General features: G+C 42.7%; 1 pseudogene; it reads left to right on the forward strand.

The window, feature by feature from the left end:
* The first annotated feature begins 676 nt into the window (after window positions 1–676).
* Window positions 677–26,077, forward strand: part of LOC111971415 (DENN domain-containing protein 1B-like) — a 160,409-nt pseudogene continuing 135,008 nt past the window's right edge.

Below are 26,077 nucleotides of genomic sequence, written 5' to 3' on the forward strand. Positions count from 1 at the left end.
GCTGCCACTTAATTACCTTCAGTCTGCCTGCAGGAAACTGGCTCCCAGCCAGGTCTACTCTCAAGAGGGCTAGGAGACACATACACACACACACACACTGGTTTCAATTTACCAAGGGACAAATATGGGCTTACACAGGGGCTCCCTCCCAATACTTCATATAATGAGTAAGCATCTTAGGCTGGGCTACTAAGAGTTGTGTGTGAATTATTGCCTATTTACCGCAGCAAATGTGGAATGCATGCATAAATGCCCAAAATATGCACACAGGAAAATCCTCTGCATCAAGAGAAGAATTTTATAACAATCAAAAGGCTCTGGTCATGTTTGTTGTTAATGACATCAGATCCAGGCAGTCGAGTGAAGGTGAATAACACACAAGAACAACCTAGGATGCTACCTCCATGCCATAGCATTACACATATTACACATCACTGCTCTTACTTGTGAAGAAGCAGTCCCTATTCCACTTGTGTAATAACAACAAAACAAAAACATAAAACTCAATTACTAAACATTTACTATGAAACAACATAATAAGGAGATCAGATTTAATCAAGGAGGGAGACATGATGAAACCACTCCTGTTCTGAGGTTTTGGGGAGACACTCCAAAGGGTTTATCAAACGAGGTGACGTCACTACATTTTTGACAGCCACTTCCTGGTGTTATTTGTTGTGGCAATACCGTGGATTTTGCCTAGACTGGATACAGTTTGTGTCAGAATTGACAAGAATGCACTTTTCGTAGGTTAGGAGAAGTCACACAGGTTACGATAATCAATGTCACAGGTTAGGATAATTAGGTCAAGGTTAGGTTAAAATAAATCTACTTTTGACGTATATTTGACATAAACTGCATCCCATCTAGCGATGAGCAATACTGTGGTACTGAAACGTCCAGCTGCACAGATCAGGAACAAGGAAGACACATCGCTACTAGATACCATGCATCTTTGAAGTGTGCCTGTACTATCGGCAGGGATCAGATAGAAAGGTTGAACAAGTTACGGACCTCACGCTGCTTCAGAACGCAAGCTTGGTCTCGAACAGTAWAGCCGGTGGCGCGATCTGTCGCGATGTTGTAAACCATGGACAGCAGAATAAAGTAAGAGGAGAGTTTATTTACTTATATAGATTATACATAACACTGTTTTATGGATTGTTATTAAACGTGTGTGAATTGTAGAACAACGCATGGCGTAATTTGAGATATCTATAGTTAATAATGGAATTGTTTAGCCGTCTGTCTGGCATGGGCTAGCATTTGGGTCAGTCTAATGCTGTCTCGCGCTAGCTGACCAATTAGCAAGCCTGCTAACGGCTAGCCATACATCTTCATCAAGTTGCTAAATTAAGTAGCCTGTTAGCCTAGGACAAAGCTCACCGATATTCTAGTATTTAACGGTCCAAAAGTAAACAATATCATCTGGTATCAATACAGACTTTTAGGTACAAGGTATTTCACCACGAATGTCAGCTACCGCTAGCTATCATCAAGTTATTTCTCGACCATCAAATGAATCACGCGAGAATCCAATTGCTTTGATGTCTGGCCAGCTCACAGAGCGAACTCGACAGAGGATTCCTTTATATGAACTGCTATGTTGCATATATTGTTGATGTAGCAAGTTAGCAATTGTTGCATACCGTAAATTATGTTTGTACACATACGTTTATTTTGCCCCTAGCTAAAGTCATAATCTCGTTTTTATTACAGCGAGATTCCCGAAAGGACGTTTGATTTGGTACTACAGATTGCATGCCCAACATCTGAAAATGAAGGTTGGTAAGATAACATGAGCATGCTTGTGTTACACCACAAATCCTTATTGATTTGCCCTGGATGGAGAGAGAGAAATGGACAGATCTGAATATCATCTTTTTTTCCCTCTGCCTAGTTAGTATCATACACACTGCCAGACAATACTATCAAGACACTTTAGAAACAGAAACGTTTGCCTTTATAAAAGCTGTGATAGCGTGCCCATTTAGGTTGAATACTAGGAAACTCTTAGACTGCAGATAACAGACATTAGTGAGAGTCGCATTCTCACCAGACATGGCATGAATCAGAGTCCACGTTGGTACAGTAAGCCCTAGGCTACAGTGGAGGTGGTGATTAGGTAAGTCTGTGGAGTTATTAGGCGTGGCCCAAGACTACCAGACTGTTTCGCCAATATAACAGGCTTACAACAGTTAACAGACTGACACCTGGTGAAGATCTAAGGATAGGTTAAAGGTTGGAATGTTGACTAAGAAACTCACACTTAGTTGGGAGCATAGATTCCAGTGTTTGGAGTCTTATTTCACCTTCTCTCACAGGGGATGAGGGAAAGTTAAGGGAGTAGTTGTTTTCTGAAAGTTTTTGCATTATGGTCCAGATCTACCCTTTTTCATTTTCTTGTGACTCTTCTTGTGACCAAATAGATCATTCTAAAAAATGTTAACCACAACAACCCAGGTTCCAGCAGCGACTCCCAACATAGACTGTTTTGGATCCAGTCCAGGCCATGAGCAGCCAGCATCAGCTGTTCTTTATATTTGTGATTCTCAAACATTCCACCAGTCGAATAGAAAACACAAAGTGCTTAGAATAACCAGGGAATGATTCCGGTCAACAAAGAACGGTTCTAACTTTTCTGAGTAGCCTATGGGAAACAAAACAACCTATATTTCACATTGATATCCAATGTCCACCCTTAAGTCGAATATCAGGTAAAAACAGTTGTTGTACACATTATACCAGCTCTCTCGTTTCCCCCCTCAGTTCTGACATTAAAGAGGTGTTCTGTGGATGGTTCAGTGGTGCAGCTGCTGAGCTGACCAGAATAAAGTGGGAAACTTATCCTTGGACCTAACGAAGATATTAGATTTAAAACCAAACTCATAAACCTTGGGCCTGTACTGAAATAACTGGCTTCTCTCTCAATGATCCAGGGTCAGACTCGTATCCGGAGCCAGACTCTCAGGAGCTCACATCTACATTACACTCCCCTCAGCTCCCATGGAACAACCAAATGCTTATACCTCATTGGATAAGTGTGCTGCTACAGCCGAATACTACCTCCTCATTGGACAGGAGAGTTGTAGGGTACAGGAAGTGGGTTATGATGTGGATGAATGGCCAGGCATTAGGAGAGGTTGTTAGGCTCACAGGAGATCCAGAGAGATATATTTGTTGCAAATGGAATCTTGTGATTTTGACAGGTTGTTGTTTTAAAATAATGGGTTTCAGATATCAAAACAGGGATTTGACCAAACTTCCAATTTTTATTGATTTCCCTTTTCCTTTAAAATTGGCCTGGGTTCTAGTCTATGGGGATGTGTGGAATGATACGTTTCTTCTACGCTGCTGCTTATGAATGAAATAGATTGTCTTGTTTTTAAGATATTATTCAATTCCGATTGATGGATTGTGTGGGAGCATGAAATGTGTACTTACTATAGGCCTGTATTGAGGTATTAAGTTGCTATGGTGATGCTGAGCTCCACTGTGTGCTTTAGACTCGGTTCCTCATGACAAGTTTGTCTTGTTTTTGTGTGTGTGTGTGTTTTGTGTGTGGTTTTAGATAGTGTTCTTTCTGAGTCATAATGGACAGGCTTTGGCCTAGCTGTTTGAAACTTCCTCTATTACTCTCACCACAGCCCAGCCATAGCATGCCTTAGGTACACTGAACATGTGTTAGGTACGCTGCCAAAAGCACCTTGCATCTATCTACCCACTGTCTTCACATGGCTAAAGACAATTCATTTGATATAGTTTTGATTTCCAATAATTTAATCAAAATCGGCCATGTTTTCACAGCTAATAGCCTAAATGAATAAGTAGTTCTCATATTTCAGCCTCTTCATGTTACTATTGTTCATAATGGAAGAAGTTTCACTTCCAACTAGTTAACGATATCACAGAAGGTTTTAGTGGTGATGTTTTTTTAAATAGGCCCGTTTCATTTTGTCTGGCTTGCCATTCCAAATAAAATTTCTAGCCCCTTGATATTATTGTTCGATCTGATTTTAAGAGCTATCATTTTGATGGCCATAATAAATACATATGCCGATAGTGGACAACCTTGTTTTACTCCTCTTGACAGTTTGATACTTTCTGAGAAGTAGCCATTATTTACTATTTTACACCTAGGGTTAGTTACTATACATAACCTTAACCCATTGTATATGAGATTCTCCAAAATGTAAATATTCCAAGCATTTATGAATAAATTCCAGTCATACTTTATCTAAAGACTTTTCAAAGTTAGCTATGAATACCATGCCTGGTTTCCCAGATTTTTCATAGTGTTCTATTGTTTCCAGTCTTATTATCTCCAAAGTATCATCCATAAAAAAACCTGTCTGATTTAGGATGAATAATATCCAACAATATCGTTTTAATTCGATGCATTTTGCTAGAATTTTTGCGTCACAACACTGAAGTGTAAGGGGCCTCCAATTTTTTTAATTAAGTGCGGAAAAGTTGCAGGACATGCAGGTGCAGAGGTTGTGTTTGTACAACAGATGATAGTGGTCCAGAGCTTTTGGCAATATTTTCCAAATAATCCCAATTTATATTTACATACTTTTCAACAGGCTATATAACTGTTCAATGAAAAGAAAATGCATTGGAGCAGGCAAACCTGTCTATTCAATAAAGACTTAGTTTGGGGCCTTGTCAGCCTCGGCTCACAATTGCCAAGATCGAACTGCCAAAGAAAGCTGAAACGGGTATATTCTTGTAGCCCTTCCCTGGGATATACCACTGTCAAAATGACATTTAAATAACCAAACTGGTATTCAATTTGTAATTACATTGTATAATAATAGTCTAAAGCAGACAATCATAATCATAACCCATCCATAAAGGAACTTTAATTCACAATTAGCGTGCACTTGTAATTTTAAAAGGTAGGCTTATCGTCCATTTGACACAGATGAGGAGCTCCAGCAAACAAACACCATTTATTCTAAATAAAACGGCAACTTCGTATTTCAAATGTTCATGTGGACTTTAAACATCTGAGGAGAGGAAATGTTCAATAAAATGCAATAATGTATGTATAATGTATATAATGTATCGTGGGCCTCCCGAGTGCCGAGTGGCGCAGTGGTCTAAGGCACAATGCACGCTGACACGGTCGCCAGGTGTACGGTGTGTCCTCCGACACATTGGGTTAAGTGGGCATTGTGTCAAGAAGCAGTCCGGCTTGGTTGGGTTGTGTTTCGGAGGACGCACGGCTCTCGTCCAATGGCTCTCGACCTTCGCCTCTCTCGAGTCCGTACGGGAGTTGCGGCGATGAGGCAAGACTGTAACTACCAATTGGATACCACGAAATTAGGTAGAAAAATMGTGTAAAAAGTAAGAAAAAAAAATAACTACGATGTATCGTACCTAAATATAACAGACATTTCTACAATGTTGCAAGTAACGGGAATTAAATGTTGTAACTCTAGCGATTATTGTAAGATTATATGGAGTGTAGATTTAACAGAAATTAAGTTTAATTTGGGGAAACATGAACAAACATTCAAAATGCAGAAATAAAGCGGTCGGAAATGGCGGGAATCTCAGATACCCATGAGGTAAAATCTTGTGTAATTGCTCAGATGCTTTATTACTTTCTAGGGTAGACATGTCAGAAAAGATACTAGAAAACAGAAGCTGAACGAGGAGGGCCACCCCCTCTCTTTGCAAGTCTATGGGTCAAATGTCCCCCCCAATTCGAAAGATGCTAAAACCTGCAAACTCGTGATATGTCCAAATAAAACCTTATTTAAAAAATTAGTCGTCGCATCCCACAGTCTGTTGACAGCTGCTATGTTACCAGTTATGTTACGTGCATCTGTCTACAAGAGATTACACCTAGTGTAACCCCATTTGTCAATCCGATGTCATTAAATGTGGGCTACATTTACTTTAATAAGGGCTTCATTCATTATTTGAATTCTGTTTATCAGAAGTCCAATTTAATAAAGTCCTTTATAAAATCGAATGTAGCTTACGTTTAATGGCATCGGATTCACAAATGGGGCTTAGTAGTGCGTCTTCGCCACATGCCTGTAGAATAACCCTGTTAGAATGACCGTAGGAAGGCTATAGGTAGGCCTAGGTCTGTATGTTTTTTTTCTCCTTTTGCTGATGGGACAGTATGGTAACCTTGGTCAGCAGAGTAGACCACTTAGTCACACTGTGCTGCCTAGTGCCGCTGCCTATTATTAGCCTACATGGCTGTTACAATGAGGAGTTCCCTGTTCCCTGGTAGCTGAGAGAGGAGAGGAGAACAGTTGTTATGTAGTAATCTTTTGAAGTCAGATCCAGTACATGGCCAAAAGTGGACACCTGCTCGTCGAATATCTCATTCCAAAATCATGGGGATTAATATGGAGTTGGTCCCCCCCATTGCTGCTATAACAGCCGCCACTCTTCTGGGAAGGCTTTCCACTTGATGTTGGAACATTGCTACGGGGACTTGCTTCCATTCAGCCACGAGCATTACTGAGTTCGGGCACTGATGTTGGGCGATTAGGCCTGTCTCGCAGTCGGCATTCCAATTCATCCCAAAGGTGTTCGATGGGGTTGAGGTGAGGGCTCTGTGCAGGCCAGTCAAGTTCTTCCACACCGATCTCGACAAACCATTTCTGTATGGACCTTGCTTTGTGCACGGAGGCATTGTCATGCTGAAACAGGAAAGGGCCTTCCCTAAAATGTTGCCACAAAGTTGGAAGCACAGAATTGCCTAGAATGTCATTGTATGCTGTAGCGTTAAGATTTCCCTTCACTGGAACTAAGGGGCCTTAACCAGACCATGAAAAGCAGCCCCAGAACATTATTCCTCCTCCACCTAACTTTACAGTTGGCGCTATGCATTCGGGCAGGTAGCGTTCTCCTGGCATCTGCCAAACCCAGATTAGTCCACTGGACTGCCAGATGGTGAAGCGTGATTCATCACTCCAGAGAACAAGTTTCCCCTGCTCCAGAGTCCAGTGGCGGCGAGGTTTACATCATATTTAGGGAGTTGCTTTAGGACTTGGTCAGGTGGATTAAGCATGTGCCAATTTAGGTCACCTAGCAGGACAAGTATAAGGTGCCAGGAGAAAGCTTAGGGCAGGTAGGGTACCTGCTGGTGCTGATGGTGGATGATAACACCCAGCAACAGACAACAAAGAGCTATTTGAAAGTTTAATGCTTAAAACCAGCAAATCAAATTGTTTGGGGATACATACTTGGTGGAGACAACTGAGCACTGAAGGTGTTCCTTGGTAAAGATTGCCACTCCATCACCTTTGGAAGATCTGTCTTTCTGAAAAAGGTTATAACCAGAAAGGTAAACATCAGTGTTCAAAAGACTCTTTCTTAACCACGTCTCAGTAATGACCAACACATCTGGATTTGAGCTGTGAACCCACACTTTCAATTGATCTATTTGAGGTAATACGCTTCTAGTGTTAACATGCAGAGAACCCATGCTTTTACGAGACCAGAAATCAGTGAAGCAGATATCAGAGTACAAGTCAGAATTGGGGATAGCGACAGTAGATGGGCCAGGGTGTACATGCACATTTCCAGACATCATCAGCAGTAATACAATCAGGACACGGCAAAGGACAGGGAGAGCTCTGCGTTGTTGATTTATGACATTTGAATGTGCATTAGATGGAAAAAAGATCATATTGTACAGCAATTGCATCAGGTAACATGAATACAAAGCCGGCAGAGGTGGTTAGAATTAGATGGGAGGCCAAGAATCCGTGTAACCAATAGAGAGTCAGATTACCGAGTGTGGGAACAAACAGTCTGTCCCACAGTTGGGTAAACAAGCAAGTTCATAGTCAACAAAGCACGCAGGAGTCATGAGGCAAATAGCATAAAGCACAATAAAAAATATAATGACTTGGGGCTAATCATTTTAAGTTCAGAGTCACTCGCCCCAACAGTGCCTGTGTTCTGGAGGCAAGTGAAATCTTAGAGAGAGAGCGGAGTGTGGCGGGGGTACCTGTACCAGACAGGGGGAGACAGGCAAAGGGAGTAGGTATCACACCCACTTGGGAGAAGCTTTTTTTCCGGGAGGCAGATTCCTTGTAGAAAATCCGAGCTAGCTAACGTAGCTAGCCAGTCTCTGTCCACAGTTTTTTTTTTCATGTGGAAAAAGAGGTTGTTAGCTAGCTATATGTCTTCCGTTTCGGAGAATGGTCCTTTACGAGGTCCAAACAAAGTTGTCCTGTGGCTGTTTTATTTTGGAGATTGCGAGGAGATCTTCTGATGTGATCAAAGCAACAATATTGTTTGTTATTGAGGTACTTTACAATTTAAGTGTCCTGGCTGCATATCAGTACAAAATTAAGGAAATAGACGCCTGACTCAAATAGAAGCCTGTCTCTTTTCAGCTCCTGTTGTGTTCTGTGATTTTAAGCAAATAAACGCCCAAGCTATTAAGTTTTACGGTATGACGTTTTCATTTAATTACAATTTTAGTAAATGTATAAAATATAAAAAAGATACTTTATTTACATAAGTATTCTGTCACACTCGAAATTGAGCTCAGGTGCTTCCTGTTTCCATTGATCATCCTTGATGTTTCTACAAGTTGATTGGAGCCCACCAGTGGTAAATTCAGTTGTTTGGACATGATTTGGAAAGGCACACAGCTGTCTATATAAGGTCCCATATTTGACAGTGCATGACAGAGCAAAAACCAAGCCATGAGGTCGAAGGAATTGTCTGTAGAGCTTTGATACAGGWTTGTGTTGAGGCACAGATCTGGGGAATAGTACCAACAAAATTATGCAGTATTGAAGGTCCCCAAGATCACAGTGGCCTCCATCATTCTTAAATGGAAGAAGTTTGGAACCACCAAGACTCTTCCTAGAGCTGGCCGCCCGGCCAAACTGAGCAATCGGGGGAGAAGGGCATTGGTCGGGGAGGTGACCAAGAACCCGATGGTCACTCTGACAGAGGTCTAGAGTTCCTCTGTGGGAACTCCAGAAGGACAACCATCTTTGCACCACTCCACCAATCAGGCCTTTATGGTAGAGTGGCCAGATGGAAGCCACTCCTCAGTAAAAGGCACATGACAGCCAGCTTGTATTTTCCAAAAGGCACCTAAAGAACTCTGACCATGAGAAACAAGATTCTCTGGTCTGATGAAACCAAGATTGAACTCATCGGCCTGAATGCCAAGCGTTAAGTCTGGAGGAAACCTGGCACCATCCCTACGGTGAAGCATTGTGGTGGCAGCCTCATACTGTGGGGAAGTTTTTCAGCAGTAGGGACTGGGAGACTGGTCAGGATCAAGTGAAAGATGAACGGAGCAAAATCCAGAGAGATCCTTGATGAAAACCTGCTCCAGAGCGCTCAGGACCTCAGACTGGGGGCGAAGGTTCACCTTCCAACAGGACAACGACCATAAGCACACAGCCAAGACTGGCTCTCCGCACCTTAGCACACAGATACTCACACACCCACACAGATACTCACTCACTCACTCACTCACTCACTCACTCACTCACTCACTCACTCACTCACTCACTCACTCACTCACTCACTCATTCACTCATGCCACACACACATCACAACTGCTGCTACCAGACTCTTAAATACTGCACAATTTAAACACTTGTCCCCCAATCCCCTCTTGCCCAAAACATGTGTAAATATTGGACTATCAATTGTGCGTTCCTGTATTATACTTATGCTAAAATGTTTAGCATAAGTATAATATGTTCGTATTCTTATCTTTTATTCGTACTGAGCCATGTTCGTATTCTTATCTTTTATTATTCCTTACTGTTATTGCATTGTCGAGAAGGAACCTGCAAGTAAGTATTTAGTTGGACAATTTTTATCCTGTACATACGACTAATAAAACTTTAAAACAGCCTATATATATTCACACCCTCCTACCGCTCTGTCTGTCCTCTGTTGTATGTGTCAACACAGCCGTTAACACCTTCCATTTATAGTAGTGGCATTAGGCCAGTGGGAGACGGGCAACTTCAGGACACAGAGTGGGTTTTTTCTGATGCAGCTTTCACATTGATTGAGCTAAAGATTTTGGCCAGAAGAGAAGAATATGTGCATATGGTCTTGTGCGTTTTTGCGTACAGTATGTGTCACTTGTGTGTGGGAATTGCTGACTAAACTATAATTAACTATCATTAAACACACAGTGCATGTTGCTCTTAACATTAACCATGTTTGAGAACTGCTCTGTATGGGTATTCTATATAGCATACATGTATGTACATATACCAGTCCCATGCACACACTAGTAATAATAGTATAGGTCTAAAGGCAATCTAACTTTACATCACTGAATGAGGGCAGCTCATCCACCTCCCTGTAGTAGAGCGCAGCACACAGGGTTTCATAAGAGGCCTGAGATCAGCACTCTGCAGTACAGGGTTATTCTGATTGACTGCATTGGTCGCTGGGCTGGATGACCACTCACCCATAGGAAATATTGTTGCACATTACTTTGTGCTGGACTCTGACTTAAAGCCTTGGATTTAAGTCGGCTTCTAACTCTGATACATGGATGCAGTACTTTTTTCAATGCACATTTTTGGTGTTATGTAATTTAGGGTTATACATTTGGGAATATATGTAATGTTATATAATTTAGGGGAGCTATGCCACAGTGTTGAGTGGTTTCATTCTTACAATGGATAAAAATGAATACGAAATCCTCTGGAAATGATTTGTCTCATAGAGATTGTGTTGAACAATGAGCATGACGCTGAAAAATGTCTGACCAGGAGTCATCAAAACCTTTAGGAGAGTGACATCTTGTTGATTTGTTCATGGGCTAGCCTAGAGTCATTAGACTAGGCTATATTTACTAGCATTCAGTACCCCATTCTTAAGAATTATTGCAACTGTGGAGGCAGAAATGTGGTTTGTGATTCTGTAGAGTTATCATCAGGGCTCAATATTCAGGTAAATTAAAAGGTGAGCAACTTCACTCTGCAACAGAATTAGAATTAGCCTACAATTCCTATGTTCATTATGGGCAGAAGAATTGAATGCTCAGAGGAAGCAACAGGGTCTAACTGTAACGTTGGCCAACCTAGTCAAACTCTCTATGACTGTGAGTCCTTTGCTTTCCCCAGCAGGCCTATAGAGAGCAGCCCTCTCTGCCCTGCTCAGTTCTCTTGGCTCAGAGTAGTGGATGCCTAGGCAGGCAGGCAGTGAGCTGAGCTAGATCATGTCGGCTCCCTGAGAGTGACTGGCATGCTAGCTAGTGCGGGCCCCTGTCGGCACTCCGCTACATAGAGCCATATTGATGTGTTTCCAGGGCCCTGCCAAAGCTAGCAGATGATGCTAGCGGTGCGGTGCCAAACAATGGCAGTAGGTGGGAACAGATGCTACCTGTCCTAGCCGCTCGCTCCAGCCAGATTGCTCCCGGTAACAAAGCTATAAAGTTAATAGATCACCATATCCATTTTACAACTGCACTCATGCTGCAATTAGCTGAACGATTTGCTGTTGTAAAAAAAAAAAACACAACACCAGTCAGTGGCTTTATCAGTCTTTGATTTTTGTTTATCAGTATTTGATTTATGGACCGTTGGTTTCTGTGTGCGGCGATGGAACTGGAACAGTGGTCGTGTTCCATCGAGTAATGTGTCTTGTTCCACTGAATTGTGGACAAATTCATGGCCTGTCTCAAGGGCCTCAGATGGCTCTTTACTGGTAATACTGTAGGAGTTCACATTGAACTGAGTTACTTGAGATGATTTGCTTGATGGCTGTATTGATATTGATGCATTCTCTCTATCCGGATAAGAGTTGCATCTCCATAGACTTGAGTTGAGGAACCAGACAGCCATAATAACAGAATGGCCTTTGATTCAGATGCCCTCCTAACTTCACTCGCTCCATGCATGCACCAATTATGAATCAGAACTATTGTTCTTGTGCCAGAGAACATTCTCTCACTGCAACCCAAGGTCTCAGAATGTCACCTCCTGCCAGCTAGTTAGCCGGCTGCGTTGCTCTCTGCCTCCCTGCTACCGTATCACACCCTCAAGCATTATTCTCTCCACATATTCTCTCCATATGCATTTTCTCTTTTCCTCCCTCCCCCCTCCCTTCCTGCGTCTTCGCACTGCAAACACCTGCATGGTAGCACTTTTAGAAAAGGTTGAATGTTGACATTCTGCAAAAATGTCACTTTTGCACGTTGACCTCCCGCGCGCTTGTTCAGCGTTTTGATTGGTTGTGGGCCTCGTGGTGCGGTCGCGGCGGGCTCACACCCAGGCGGAAGGCCATTGGAGGAGCTGCAGATGCCACGGTAATGAGGAGGGTGTTGATTGGTCATAAGAGAGGCCATACTCCACACACAGGCACCAACACTCCTGGACAACCCACGGGTCTCACACCCTTTTCTCTCTTTCTCTCTCTCTCTTGTTCTATCTCTCACTCTCCTTTCTGTTAGTTAAATTGGCTTCCATTTAGATGGAAAAATGTCTGGCTTGTTTTTTTTATTTTCTTAAGTTGAAATTTGGAAGTCTCATCATAACTGCTCAGAGTTTGACACTCACTTATGAAGTTATCTGCATCTCAGTCTGCCTTGCTCTTTTGTTTGTTTGGCTAATTTGTAGCTCKCTCTCATCTGTCACTCATACATTGAGACTCAGTAGTCTTGCTCTAGAGTCCTGCTGGTCTCTGGGCCCTGCTCTGTTGGACTGTAGAGAGACAGACAGCAGGGTGGATGTTACTGGGCAGCGGAGGATTGGCCTCTGGTTGCTTGGCAACCCTGTAGCTGTCTGTCTGTCTTGCCAATGTTGGAGCAGTCTGTCTGACAACTGAAGAGAAACTACAACTCTGGTTCTCCGCAATAGTCTCTCTCGCTCTCAATAAATMTTCAATTTAAGGGCTTTATTGGCATGGAAAACATATGTTTACATTGCCAAAGCAAGTGAAATAGATAATAAACAGAAGTTAAATAAGCAATAATAATTTAACAGTAAACATTACACTCACAAAAGTACCAAAAGAATGAAGACATTTCAAATGTCATATTATGTCTCATACATTGAAGTGTTAGTCTCATACAGTGTTGTAACGATGTGCAAATAGTTAAAGTACAAAACTGAAAATAAATAAACATAAATATAGGTTGTGTTTACAATGGTGTTTGTTCTTCACTGGTTGCCCTTTTCTTGTGGCAACAGGTCACAAATCTTGCTGCTGTGATTGCACACTGTGGTATTTCACTCAATAGATATGGGAGTTTATCAAAATTGGATTTGTTTTCAAATTCTTTGTGGATTTGTGTAATCTGAGGGAAATATGTGTCTAATATGGTCATACATTTGGCAGGAGGTTAGGAAGTGCAGCTCAGTTTCCACCTCATTTTGTGGGCAGTGTGCACATAGTGTGTCTTCTCTTGAGAGCCAGGTTTACCTTCGGCGGCCTTTCTCAATAGCAAAGCTATGCTCACTGAGTCTGTACGTAATCTAAGCTTTTCTTAATTTTGGGTCAGTCACAGTGGTCAGGTATGCTGCCACTGTACTCTCTGTTTAGGGCCAAGTAGCATTTTAGTTTGCGCAGTTTTTTTTGTTAATTCTTTCCAATGTATCAAGTAATTATCTTTTTGTTTTCTCATGATTTGGGTCTAATTGTGTTGCTGTCCTGGGGCTCTGTGGGGTCTGGGGCTCTGTCTGTGAACAGAGCCCCAGGACCAGCTTAGTTAGGGGGCTCTCCTCCAGGTTCATCTCTCTGTAGGTAATAGCTTTGTTATGGAAGGTTTGGGAATTGCTTCCTTTCAGGTGGTTGTAGAATTTAACGTRTCTTAATTAGCGGATAATTAGCGGATATCAGCCTAATTGGGGTGGCAGATAGCCTAGTGGTTAGAGCGTTGGGCCAGTAACCGGAAGGTTGCTTTTTTTGAAATCAACAAAGCATGAGAAGACTTTGCCTTTTGTTGCATATAAAATATATTAACCCCACCCAGTATTGTAATCAAAACTTACCATAAAGCAGCATATAGTCCTTGGCTCAGACATTGTAGTAGTGTGGGCTCAATAGCATCTCATTAGTATGCAAGATCTTGAAAATCAGCTGTACATGTGATGTAAGAATGCACTTTGCATGCAGAGGGTTGCAATTCCATTGAATTGGACATAATTTAACCAAAATAAGCCACAAGACCTAGAATTGCCATATGTGTATCCCACCAAAAAAGGTTCACTGTTATAAGCTAACTTTTTTAGATGAATTTAAGCAACATTTCCCAAATTCCAGGACTTAACTTCCCATTTAAAATTCCGGAAATTCCCCGGAAAGTTTCCGACCCTTTGCAACTCTACTTGTTACACAGATGTTTGAGTTGACTGACAGGATTTTGTGTTGAGTCAGGAGTTAGGCCAAGACCTATGGCTCCACTACTTCTCATAATGAAACTTTAGCATCTTTACCCAGAGGAACATGGAATAGCCTAACTGATCACCCTGCAGAAGGAAACTACAAAATAATCTTCATCCTCTTGTTCATTTCCATTATTGGTGTCTGATACTGTGGGTCATTTATGAAGGTTAGAAAAATCAGGTGCCATGCCGTGCCAAAATAAACGTGTAACCTATAGTCTGGAGTGTGTGTCTGTCTTGCATCTCCTTAACCACTCCGTATGTCCTCTGGGGGCTGTAACTGTTCCTCAGCCAGCCAGCAACACCCCCATTTACACGATCTGGGTACATACGCTTACTGGGAATATGCTGGRGTTTAGACGGGGAGCATTGGCCCCTTATTTGGGAAGCAGCCCATTTTTCACAACGGAATGTAGGTCACAGCCAATGGCTGTCATTGTGAGGGATGAGTTGTGCCATTTTGTCATTGCGCAACATTTGGCTCATTTGTTGTCACACATCATTCTCTCACATGATTGTTCCATGGGTGTTCTGTTTCTCTGAGTGTCAGAGGGAATTTGCATATTCAGTGTTGTCATTGTTTAAGTACACTAGTGCATGCCCAGATCCACCCCACCATTCTCTTCCGTCGAGCTTCATTGTCATAATACCTCAGGACATTCATCTAGGCTAGTTCCTGTCTAGTTTTCAAGGTGAGGAAAGAAAGCCGATCTGTAGTTGTAGTGTCTCCGTTACTGGCTAGTAGAGAGGACTCGGCTATGATGACGGCAACATGACAGGGCTAACAGATTAGAGCAATGGCGTTGTGAAATATGCTAGTGAATACACATTCAACCTTGCCTCTCTCTACCTAATGCCCTTGTGTAGTGGTAGGCCAAGTCATTGCTTACTCCTAGTTTGTTTACGTGAATCATTGTTGTTCATTTGTTGTTGATGCTGAGGCAGGATAACTACAAACTGAATTGATGTAGTTGTCTCACCAAGCTATCCTAAGATGAATGCACTGCTAAATGACAAATATGTTAATGTGTGCTGAGTGTAGCCTGACTAGTCTCAGTGAAAGCAGATACAAGGGCAACTTTAAAACACCCCCAATGCTGTGTCTTCGAGCTAAAAAATACATTCAGGTTGAGTGTTTCCCATGGGTCTTTTTCTGAGGTGGTCCAGAAAGTACCCCACACAAACATCTGGAGCTGTGAACATTTTTATTTGAACTGAAAAATCAACAGAACCAAATAGTGTCCACCTAGCTACTTTAATAACGGTATGAGAAACAGAAACCCTTTAGGATTGTCCATCTTTCCAACAGTATCGTGTTGCCTGCATTGAACCCTTCAAGCAGCAGCAGTGGTGGTGTCGTTCTGCTGGAGATTGATAGCTGTCTGACAGGCTCCTCATGTGATCCTCAGATCCTTGCTACAATATGACGGCACCAGCGTGTAGACGCCAAAGGCAAAGCTTTACTCTGTCATCATCGGCAGCTAGCAGCCTCTGGGCGCCATATGTACAGTACACTACTCTACATGTCATGGAGGGAGATCCATCCTTTTTGATATTGGGATCCGCGGCCGAGGTACTGCAGGCGGTCCGCAATTTTTATGTATACAGTGCATTTGGAAAGTATTCAGACCCCTTGACTTTCTCAACATTGTTACTTTACATCCTTATTCTAAAATTGATTAAATAGTTTTTCCCCCCTCATTAATCTACACGCAATACTCCATAATGACACAGCAAAAACAGGTTTTTAGATATTTACATAAGTATTCAGACCCTTTACTCAGTACTTTGTTGAAGCACCTTTGGCAGTGATTACAGCCTCGAGTCTTGGGTATTGCGCTATAAGCTTGTACACATGTAGATGGGGAGTTTCTCCCATTCTTCTCAGCAAATCCCTTCAAGCTCTGTCAGGTGGGATGGGGAGCGTCGCTGCACCGCTATTTTCAGGTCTCTCCAGAGATGTTAGTTCGGGTTCAATTTCGGGCTCGGTTGGGCCACTCAAGGACATTCAGAGAAGCCAATCCTGCGTTGTCTTGGCGGTGTACTTAGGGTTGTTGTCCTGTTGGAAGGTGAACCTCGCCCCTTTCTGAGGTCCTGAGCAGGTTTTCATAAAGGATCTCTTTGTACTTTGGTCTGTTAATCTTTCCCTTCATCCTGACCAGTCTCCCAGTCCCTGCCGCTGAAAAACATCCCCACAGCATGATGCTGCCACCACCATGCTTCACCGTACGGATGGTGCCAGGTTTCCTCAAGACGTGACACTTGGCATTCAGGCCAAAGAGTTCAATCTTGGATTCATTAGACCAGAGAATCTTGTTTCTCATGGTCTGAGAGTCCTTTAGGTGCCTTTTGGCAAACTCCAAGCGGGCTGTCATGTGCCTTTTTAATGAGTAGTTGCTTCCATCTGGCCACTCTACCATAAAGGCCTGATTGGTGGAGTGCTGCCGAGATGGTTGTCCTTCTGGAAGGTTCTCCAATCTCCACAGAGGAACTGGAGCTCTGACAGAGTGACCATCGGGTTCTTGGTCACCTCCCTGACCAAGGCCCTTCTCCCCTGATTGCTCAGTTAGGCTGGGCGGCCAGCTCTAGAAAGAGTCTTGGTGGTTCCAAAATACTTCCATCTAAGAATGATGGATGCCACTGTGTTCTTGGGGACCTTGGGGACCAATGCTGCAGAAATGGTACTCTTCCCCAGATCTGTTCCTCGACACAATCCTGTCTCGAAGCTCTACGGACAATTCCTTCGACCTCATGGCTTGATTTTTGCTCTGACATGCACTGTCAACTGTGGGAGCTTATACAGACAGGTGTGTGCCTTTCGAAATCATGTCCAATCAATTGAATTTACCACAGGTGGACTCCAATCAACTTGTAGAAACATCTCAAGGAGGATGAATGGAAACAGGATGCACCTGAGCTCAATTTCTACATTGTAGACATCAAAACTATGAAATAACACATTTATTTATTTAACCTTTATTTAACTAGGCAAGTCAGTTAAGAACAAATTCGAGTCCAGGCTCTTTCGCAGCCGGCCACGACCGGTAGACCCATGGGTAGCCGCACAATTGGCCCAGCGTCGTCCGGTTTAGGGGAGGGTTTGGCCGACAGTGATGGTCTTGTCCCATGGCGCACTAGTGACTCCTGTGTTGGGTCGGGCGCAATGCACGCTGACACGGTCGCCAGGTGTATGGTGTTTCCTCCGACACATTGYTGCGGCTGGCTTCCGGGTTAAGAGGGCATTGTGTTAAGAAGCATTGCGGTTTGGCTGGGTTGTGTTTCGGAGGACGCACAGCTCTCGACGTTCGCCTCTCCCGAGTCCGTACAAGAGTTACAGTCTTGTCTCATCGCTGCATCTACCAATTGGGTACCACGAAAAAGGGGTAAAAAAAGTTTACACTTGTTGGAGTTTACTCTTCCTATTCCAATGAACTGTTGGGATGTCAAAATATCGAAACTGTCTACCAAATCTGTTAATTGAAAAATGTTGATTACGTTTCCATTACTTTCCATTATCATTCACCTGATCAGACAAGACGAGACAATACTTGCTTTATATGATGAGGGTCCCTGTGTCGCCGATTTGCCTGGGCTGGGGTCTCTGGGCAAAAAAAGTGTGAAAACCCCTGCCTTAACCTGCCCCTAACCTCTCAAACTCGCCAGCCCTAACCTTACCATTTTAAGGAGACTTACCTGCATTTTACCCTAGATCTGTTGTTAGGGGCAACCTCAAAGCAGGTTTTCCAGGGAATCGTTATGTCTTTGAAGGGGTAATTGAGTTTTTCACAGGTACTGAGTTTTTAAATGTGTGAATGAGGCAGATGGTTGCACCATATGGGGAGAAAAGTGTTATTACCTGAAGTAGTTCTGTTGCAGTGCATCTTTTTTTTTACCCACAAGCGAGGTGGAATGCTCAGCACTGACACTTCACCTAGCCAGTCTAGAATTATTATGTTCTACAGGCGTCTAGTTAGGTCTACAATCTGGAATTGGGAGTTTGTTTATTCTAGAACTAATGTTGTCCTGGCATGCTTGATGCTTGGAACGTGGAATTCACATCACAATGTACTGTAGGAGAGGGAGAGAGAGAGAGAGAGGAAGTCAGTGCACTCCATATGACTTCAGATATCAACGACAGTAAGCATTCTTTTTATTATCCCCCATACACAAACACGTAGTGTGGAGGAAGGCAGCGCCTAGCTAGCTCCTCGCTCACTGAGGCGTAGCCAGTGTTTGACATAATGTTGGACCCGTATGGAGGCTAACTGGGAACATCAGTGTTGATAGATACYCAGAGCGGAGCCTGTCACAGAGCTCGCTTCGCCAGCGTCCATATGCTGCTCTGCTCAGTCGTGAAGCTGTGAAATTGGGTTGCTTCCCAACTATCCTGGAGACATCTCCCTCTCCCTCTCCTCCTTAAGGCTTATCCTGGTAGCTCTCAGATAGCTGTGCAGATGAAATAACTGTGTTATTACCAGGGTCAGATCTTCATGAAGCTCTTTCTCCTTCTCCCCGTTATGCTGTGCTTGTCGGCTTTAGATTCAGTGTAATTGGAGAATCCCCAGACCCTACTCACATATACAGTATGTAGCCTGTATAGATAGAATCCCTGCAGCAACCATACAGTACAGTGGTTCTTCCTTTAAAAGTTGCAGTGTACTGCCGCATAATTCTATGGCATGTTATTTGTGTAAACCACTGGTACCATTAACCATTAGTGCTAGTTTGACCACCAGAGGGCATCTTTGAGAAGCTTTTGGTAGCCTTCAATAGTGGCTGTACTAGAGAATTTAAAACCTTTTTTTGTATGAACAGAGTATTTGGGACTGATTATAAGACATTTTGCTTAATTTATTGGATTAATATTATGGTTTTTCTATTCCAAGAAAAACAAAACATCCTCTGAGTTTCCATTAGGATGGAATGGAAATATGGCGCTGTACAGCGTGATGGTCGGCAGTAGGCTACAGTACTGGGCTATTTACCTAAATAATCCCTGTGTCATGCGGGCAGGCGGGAGACCGTGGTTCAATTCCCCGATGGGGAGGAAGGAGTAGGCTGTCCTTGCCATGATCAATATGACCAATTTATATATTGTCCTGCTCATAAAGGGGTTAATAATATATCTGTGAGAATAACCAACATGCTTTTATATAATTCTAAATGAATAATAATCGCTTTGTTTAAAAAAATAACTATATTTTGGAGATTTATTTTTCAAATAACGTAAAATGAGCGAGGAAAAAGGCCATTCTTGAACATTGGGTGAGACATTGTTAATAATTTGTAAATAAAGCCAGTTTGTTATTTAGAATAATTTATTTCTGTTTTTAGAGGGAGAGAAACCAAAAACCTACAGTCATTTCATGGGTCTCCCAGTCGAGGCCAGCACGGGTATTGAACCAGCATCTGTAGCAACACAGCTTGCACTGCTATGCAGTGTCTCAGCCCGTTGCGACACTTAGGCGCTGTACAACATGACCGGTCGGGAGTGGCCTGCAGTACTACAGTAAGAGCAAAATTATCCTAACAAAATAAAATAATAAGAACCTTAGGGTAACAACAGTTTTAGTGAGTAACACTGAAGTCGTTCACAATTATCACTTTCTATTTAGGTTTATGTTGCCCATTCATTGTCAGTTAGAGACACAGTAGGACCCAAAAGCATAATCAGTGCTCTAACTCCCCCTTGCGCTGGTCTGGAGCAATGAAGTGGTGACGCAGGGTACCGTACTAAACCGCAAATTACCTCTTAAGTCCCGCAGCATAATCGCATAACGTTTAGTGGAGCAACCACTGTACCTACAGTAGGAATGTAAACAGCAGTGCTTTCCCCCAATATGGTGCAGCTGAGAGGCTTTTTTAGGACACACACAGTACATAGGCCTAAACCCTAATATCTACTTTTACTGACCCAGGCTGTTAACACAGACTGACTACCACTAGTAAATTTAAGGACCATATCATCAGTGAGACATTTCCTTTCTTGGGCCCATTGCCTACTAAATCAGCATGAAATGTAATGCCATTGGCTGTGTGATTTCGGAGAGAGGAAAGAGGGGAGAAAAGCTTGTTTTAAACGTCTGTGAGTGTTTTCATTAAGTGCGAGTTGAAAGATGGCAGTTAATCTGCCTATTCCTTTAATTGTGTTCTGGTGGTAGGGCTCCTCCTAGACAAAAAAAGGCTAGTGATCCAGAAGTAAAGCCATGACCACAGTTATTCCTCCTTCCTTTAGGCTCCTAACCCCCTTCCACCATGCCCCTCTCTCACCCCCTCTCCAGTTTCTTGAGTGGGAAGAAAGCCCTTCGTTCCGACAATAGACATTTGGGGCCATATGTTGGCTTGACATCGTCATCAGGTTCACAGCAGGTTACCTTAGTTAACTTTCACTCCAGTGGCTGATGGGATTTTCACCTGCAGCTCCTTGACTAGCTGGCTCAAAGTCTAGACGGCCTCTGAAGCAGGCCCCTGCAGCCCCTGCAGCCCCGGCCCTACAATGGCGGCCATTGTGGATGTTAAGTAGCGGCAGCTTCCTCCCGGCCAGTCGCTGCCTCCTCAGTCAGAAACTGGCGGCTGCTAAAACAATGTCTTTATCCCCAGGCCATACAGGCCGGGGCCTTAATCCGAACCACTACATACGGTGAAATAAATCTCTTAAAGATAAGAGAAAGAGAGAGGTAGGAAGAGTGGGAGAGAGAAAGAAGGGATTGCCAAGGCGAGGTTAGAGTGCAGCAGTTTAACCCCTGGCCAAGAAAGAGAGGGGAGAAGAGGGGAAGGGAGAAAGGAGGAACAAGAAGATGAGAGGGATGCTGAGGGGTTTTCAACCTTTTCTTCTCACTACAGAACTGCTACTCTCCATATAGAATCTGTCCTCTAACAAGCAGGATTCCTATTCAATATGACATTCAATCAAACTGCTATCCAGTCGTTTCTGGGATTATGCAAAAACCAACAACAGACATTCTGCCTGCTCTGTGGGCAAATGTGTGTCATTCATTTAGAGATGAGTTATTGGTAAGACTAACAATAGGTTTAGGCTTATATGTAGCTTATATACTAGATTAATACTGTGCATATTTAATACTGTTTTATGAATCCGTAGTATACCGCTATAACTCATAGGTTGAATGTGTGTTTGATACATCTCAATCTTCAGTGTGTCTGTGTGTGCCAGGGTTTCTGTTAGGAAAATGTGGCGCCAGACAACGTGACCGGGAAGGGTGTCCACCCACGGTGCTCAGAATGACAGAAAACACATTTAGATTATGGTAATTAATCTTAACAGAACATGCAGCTCATGTAATGAAGCGGCCAATAAAATGTAATTTTCAAACCTGCGCAGGTGATAGCTGTTCCATGTGTGGCAGAGATGAAAATCTCTTTTAGAAACTTAGAAAGAAGGGGACTGGTARGTTGGCTTGAAGGATCGGGAGACAGATGCAGGAATGTGTAATCGTTTTTTTGATTAAACCCAAATTACGGGATACCGTGTAAGGGCACGGGGACGAAGACCAAACAAACACGTACACAAAACACAGGGTTGAAACCCAAACAAAAGAGCGAGGAGTACCTCGAATAAATAAACACGCGCACAATGATTAACGCACGGGACGAGACCCGTAATCATCTGCCCAATCAACAAGGGCACAAAAGACCAAAACACACAGCACACGCACTAACGGACATTGTAACAATAATCGACAGTCAGGGCACACTTTATACAAGTACTAATCAGTGGGAACAGGGGACAGGTGTGCGTAATGAATGTTCCCGGAAGGATCCGTGACAGGGACTCTAAAGACGTAACAACTAGGATGGGTTGCTAAAATGATTAGGATTGTGCCTTTGGGCTTCTGGACAACGAAAGAAAGTTGATTATGAAAATCAATAGAACAGGAGAGAAATGGCGTAGGTGGATCCAATAGCGAAGTAAATGGAAATGAATTGGCCAAAATTATATAATTATACCCTTGTCTACAGAAATAAATAAAATAATAAAAAATACTTCACCAGAAAGCATGACTTAGCCACTAGGAATCGAGGATCATTAACTTCTTTAAAAATATAAGTGTGGATTGTTCTGAATCACAAACTCTTAGGCCTATGCCTCGTTGGGAATCCCACAATTTGTTCAGCGCATGTGGCAATAGGCCTAGCTGATTATTGAGTTGCGGCTGTTAGTGCAAAGCATCTAAAATATGTGTGACGACAATGTGTCTGGAGTAGAACTTTAACTGTTGTGAAAAGAAGAAGCGGAGGGGTGTGTGTGCGAAGAAACAGTTTATAATAAAACTATATTTCTTGACCGTAAGCTATTTGAATGATCTTTCCAACAATCTCCCCCTCGATAATCACCAATACTCGGTGTGAAAGAGGAACGGCCTATAGGCTATGAGTTCCATTCGCTCATTTCTTTAGCCGCCAGTGGATCGTCACTGTGTATCAATGTGTCTATATAACAGAGGATGGTAATCTCACATTAGTTGACTTTTAGATTTGAATAATTTTACATTGAACACAAATATAAAAGCAACATGCAACTATTTCAAAGATTTTACTGAGTTACAGTTCATATAAGGAAATTAGTCCATTTAAATACATTAATTAAGCCCTAATCTATGCATTTCACATGACTGGGAATACAAAAATAAAGTAGGGGCGTGGATCAGAAAACAAGTCAGTATCTGGTGTGACCACCATTTGCCCCATGTAGTGTGACACATCTCCTTCGCATAGAGTTGATCAGGCTGTTAATTGTGGCCTGTGGAATGTTGTTCCACTCCTCTTCAATGGCTGTGCAAAGTTGCTGGATATTGGTGGGAACTGGAACACGCTGTCGTACACATCGATCCAGAGCATCTCAAACATGCTCAATGGGCGACATGTCTGGTGAGTATGCAGACCATGTAAGAACTGGGACATTTTCAGCTTCCAGGAATTGTGTACAGATGGGGCTGTGCATTATCATGCTGAAACATGAGGTGATGACGCCAGATGAATGGCACGATAATGGACCTTAGGATCTTGTCACGGTATCTCTGCTGCCATTGATAAAATGCAATGTGTTCGCTGTCCATAGCTTATGCCTGCCCATACCATAACCCCACCATGGGGCACTCTGTTCATAACATRYYCATCAGCAAACCACACGACGCCATACACGCTGTCTGCTATCTGCCCGGTACAGTTGAAACAGGGATTCATCTGTGAAGAGCACACTTCTCCAGCGTGCCAGTGGCCATCGAAGGTGAACATTTGCCAACTGAAGTCAGTTGCGACGCCGAAATTGCAGTCAGGTCAAGACCCTGGTGAAGATGACAGGCATGCAGATGAGCTTCACTGAGACGGTTCCTGACAGTTTGTGCAGAAATTCTTCAGTTGTGCAAAGCTGCAGTTTTATCAGCTGTCCTTGTGGCTGGTCTCAGACGAACCCGCAGGTGAAGAAGCCGGATGTGGAGGTCCTGGGCTGGTGTGGTTACACGTGGTCTGTGGTTGGGTGGCCGGTTGGATGCGCTGCCAAATTTTCTAAAACGATGTTGMAGGGGGCTTATGGTAGCGAAATTAACATTAAATTKTCTGGCAACACCTCTGGTCAACATTCCTGCAGTCAGCATGCCAATTGCACTCTTCCTCAAAACTTGAGACATCTGTGGCATTGTGTTGTGTGACAAAATTGCACATTTTAGTGGCCTTTTATTGTCCCCCAGCACAAGGTGCACCTGTGTAATGATCATGCTGTTTAACCCTCTAAGGTCGATGTCCGCGCCCCCGCGGAAATCTAATTAGCAAAATACACGTGTCAATTGAGCCAGTAATACATTATCTGTAACGATGTGACAATGATTTTGAGAAATGTTATTATTGAAATTAAACTGTTCCACGACAATGCGCAAATTAAAATCATAACTGGTACTCCAGAATAGTAGAAATTATAGGATATTTGCAAGCTTCCCCYAACTTGAAGTCTTTATATAATAATTGCCTCCACATTTCCATGGTCAGTTTTTGCTTATAGGCTACTTTGAAGCAAGGTAAGACATGCCAAATATTAGGAAATAAAACATTCAGGTTTCAAACAATTTAAGTATGTTTTCAAAATGCATACTGCCTCCAGCTGACATTGTAAAGTTGTGGGTGACGCGCTGATAGCCTGTTGATTGCCCTTAACACAGCATTGCTTTTAGAATTGTTGCGCTTGGGCTTATAGAAGCACATTTTACTCCAGCAGCAACCAGTTGAGGAGCTTCAAGAGAAATCCCGCTGAAAATAGGCTTTGTATGCTGTGCCCGTGGGATAGTTGTTGGATAAATAAGATGACGTTACATGATGACTAACGAAAATGCACAGGTACATTTAATTCAACATAATTATGCAAATGAACCTATAGACCGTTGAGCATGACGGTCAAATGTATTTCCATCAATGAATAAAAAGCATTATTTTGTAATGTGATTTTTTTTTCTTCTGTCATTTTGGCCAGAAATAGTTTTATTTATCGGCTTTTCATTGTTATTTTATTTGCCAAAAGCCGGCTAACGGAAACCCTGGTGTGTGCCTGTATGATGCGTTTCTTCTTGTAGTTTGTCACCACTCTATTTTGAAACCTGACGCTGTTTGTCACATAGAGACGTGGCTGACACTCACACGGTGTCTTAATGAAAAGCTAAAACATCACAGTTTGTACTGGTGATGATGGAAAATTAGTGCCCAGCTCCCACTGGGTTGCAGTTTACATCAGTTAACTGGTTGTTTATATCGGGTTAGTTCTATAGATGTAAAGGGCTCCAACGGGCCGTGGCCCTCTTCCCGCGGTTATGGTTCCGTAACTGACACGCCACTCATTTTTAGCGTACACATTTCAAAAACATGCTGGTTATTGTGGTTCCAAACGTTGAATAGGTACAAAAATCTCCGGGTTAACCATTAATTCAAAAGATTAGAATTCGCTTAAAATAAACTGAGATATATGTAAAAACAACTCAAGGGTACAAGACTGTGTACATACCAGAGTTAGGGGGCAAACAAACTACTCATCCAATACAGCATTGCGGTCTGTATCGTCCAATCACAGWGCAGATACAAGTCACGACAGACCGGTGGATCAGACTTCTAAGTTAATTATATTTACACGACAAACAGCTGGTTAACTTTTAAAACACCAGAAACCATGAGGCCAAAACACCATGTTGGCTAGCTCTATATAGAACAGATTAATAATAAGGACGAATATAAGTCATAACAGGAGTTGTCTAAGCTTTGTCGAACTAGATAATAGTTATCTTGCTATATATAGAGCTTTGATTTGTAATTTAACCATTAGACTTTTTCTAATGTTTTAAATTTAAAACAAAGATGTTAATTTCCTTATACTTTCCTGGGGCGGCAGGTAGCCTAGTGGTTAGAGCGTTGGGCCAGTAACCGGGAAGGTTGTTGGATCAAATCCCCGAGCTGACAAGGTAATAATCTGTCGTTCTGCTCCTGAACAAGGCAGTTAACCCACTGTTCCCTGTTAGGCCATTGTAAATAAGAGTTTCTTCTTAACTGACTTGCCTAGTTAAATAAAGGTTAAATATAAAAAATTCAACAAGCTCTGACTAAAACGGGTGCATTGTTGTGTTGCGTTTCCCAGAGCATGATGCCACTTTATTTGTGATTTTTTTTTACCTTGTCAGAATTACGTGCTGAAGAAGACCCATTTCTGGCAGCAGAAACTC

Source organism: Salvelinus sp. IW2-2015, linkage group LG13 (genome assembly GCF_002910315.2).
Source record: "Salvelinus sp. IW2-2015 linkage group LG13, ASM291031v2, whole genome shotgun sequence".
In the NCBI taxonomy this organism is placed as follows: Eukaryota; Metazoa; Chordata; class Actinopteri; order Salmoniformes; family Salmonidae; genus Salvelinus; species Salvelinus sp. IW2-2015.